This window comes from Lutra lutra, chromosome 7 (genome assembly GCF_902655055.1).
Source record: "Lutra lutra chromosome 7, mLutLut1.2, whole genome shotgun sequence".
NCBI classification, from domain to species: Eukaryota; Metazoa; Chordata; class Mammalia; order Carnivora; family Mustelidae; genus Lutra; species Lutra lutra.
The window spans coordinates 68,650,562-68,653,212 of record NC_062284.1 but is presented as its reverse complement, the minus strand read 5'-3'; the positions used below and the strand labels follow the sequence as shown (position 1 = coordinate 68,653,212).

Genomic DNA, 2,651 nt, shown 5'->3' with positions numbered 1-2,651 from the left:
CTCTTTCTTTCTTTCTTTCGTTCATGAGTCTTGAAAGAGGTTTATCAATTTTGTTGATCTTTTCAAAGAACAAGCTCCTGGTTTCATTGATTTGTTCTATTATTTTTTTAGTTTCTATATCATTTATTTCTGCTATAGTTTTTCTTTTCTTTTAAAGATTTTATTTATTTATTTGACAGAGATCACAAGTAGGCAGAGAGGCAGGCGGCAGGGCAGGGAAGTAGGCTCCACTGAGCAGAGAGCCCAACGTGGGGCTTGATCCCAGGATCCTGGGATCATGACCTGAGCCAAAGGTAGAGGCTTTAACCCATTGAGCCACCCACGTGCCCCATTTCTGCTGTAATCTTTATTATTTTCTTCCTTTTAATGGGCTTAGGTTTTTGTTTGCTCTTCTTTTTCTAGCTCCTTTAAGTGTAAGAACAATAAAATATTTAGGAACAGACTTAACTAGAGAGGTGAAAGACCTGTACTATGAAAACTATAAAACACTGGTGAAAGAAATTCAAGATGACATAAAGAAATGGAAAGACATCCCATGCTCATGGGTTGGAAGAACAAATATTATTAATATGTCCATTCTACCCAAAGCAATCTACACATTTAATGCAATCCCTATCCAAATACCAATAACATTTTTCACAAAACTAGAACAAACAATCCTAAAATTCATATGGAACCAAAAAAATCTCCAAATAGCCAAAGCAACCTTGAAAAAGAAAAACAAAACTGAAGGTATCACAATCCCAGATTTCAAGTTATATTACAAAGTAGTAGTAATTAAAACAGTATTGTACTGGCATCAAAATAGACACAGAGATCAATAGAACAGAAAGCCCAGAAATAAGCCCACAACTATACAGCCAATTAATCTTTGACAGCAGAGGAATGAATATATAATGGGAAAAGACAGTCTCTTCAACAAATGGTGCTGAGAAAACTGGAGAGCCACATGCAAAAGAATGAAACTGGACCACTTTCTCACACCATACGCAAAAATAAACTCAAAATGGTTTAAAAACCTAAATGTGAGTTTTTTCCGGCTGGAACCATGGAGGGTGCAGAAGAGAAGAAAAAGAAAGTTCCTGCTGTGCCAGAAACCCTGAAAAAGAAGCGAAGGAATTTCGCAGAGCTGAAGATCAAGCGTCTGAGGAAGAAGTTTGCTCAAAAGATGCTTCGAAAGGCAAGGAGGAAGCTTATCTATGAAAAAGCTAAGCATTACCACAAGGAGTACAGACAGATGTACAGGACTGAGATTCGGATGGCGAGGATGGCGAGAAAAGCGGGCAACTTCTACGTACCTGCAGAACCCAAGTTGGCGTTTGTCAGCAGGATCAGAGGTATCAATAGTGTGAGCCCAAAGGTTTGAAAGGTGTTGCAGCTTCTTCGCCTTTGTCAAATCTTCAATGGCACCTTTGTTAAGCTCAACAAGGCTTCAGTTAACATGTTAAGGATTGTGGAACCATATATAGCATGGGGATACCCTAACCTGAAGTCAGTGAATGAATTGATCTACAAGCGTGGTTATGGCAAAATCAATAAGAAGCGAATTGCCCTGACAGATAACACATTGATTGCCCGATCTCTTGGTAAATATGGCATCATCTGCATGGAGGATCTGATTCACGAGATCTATACTGTTGGAAAACGTTTCAAAGAGGCAAACAACTTTTTATGGCCCTTCAAATTATCTTCTCCACGAGGTGGGATGAAGAAAAAGACCACCCATTTTGTGGAAGGTGGAGATGCTGGCAACAGGGAAGACCAGATCAATAGACTTATTCGAAGAATGAACTAAGGTATCTACTATGATTATTTTTGTAATCGGGCCAGTTAATAAAGGACTACTCTCAAATGGAAAAAAAAAAAACCTAAATGTGAGACCTGAAACCATAAAAATCCTAGAAGAGCGCACAGGCAGTAATCTCTCTGACATTGCCTAAAGTAACATTTCTTTAGATAGGTCTCCTAAGGTAAGAGAAACAAAAGCAAAAAAATAAACTATTGGGACTACGTCAGAATAAACATCTTCTGTACAGCAAAGGAAATAATCAACAAAACTAAAAAGCAACCTACTGAATTGGAGAAGATATTTGCAAATGACATCTGATAAAGGGCTAGTATCCAAAATATATACAGAACTAATACAATACCCCCAAAATAAATAATCTGATTTAAAATTGGGTGGGAGACTTGAAAAAACATTTCTCCAAAGACATCCAGATGGTCAATAAACACATGAAAAGATGCTCAAAATCACTATCAGCAGGGAAATGCAGATCAAAACTATAATGATACATCACCTCACACCTGTCAGATTGGCTAAAATCAAAAACACAAGAAACAACTGTGGGTGAAGAAGTGGAGAAAAAGGAACCCTCTTGCACTGTTGCTGTGAATGCAAATTGGTGCAGCTATTGTTGCAAACAGGATGGAGATTCCGCAAAAAATTGAGAATTTTTTGAAAAATTTTTATGATCCAAGAATCATACTATTTGGTATTTATCAACAAAACAAAACAAAAAACAAAAACAAAACATACTGATTCAAAGGGATTCATGCACCCTTATGTCTATTGCAGCATTATTTACAATAGCCAAACTATGGAAGCAAATGACGTGTTTAATTGATAAATGGATAAAGAAGATGTGGTG

The 2,651-nt window shown here is 37.2% G+C and overlaps 1 pseudogene; it reads left to right on the top strand.

The window, feature by feature from the left end:
- Positions 1 to 1,039: 1,039 nt before the first annotated feature.
- On the top strand, positions 1,040 to 1,867 carry LOC125105590 (60S ribosomal protein L7-like; annotated as a pseudogene).
- The last annotated feature ends 784 nt before the right edge of the window (positions 1,868 to 2,651 follow it).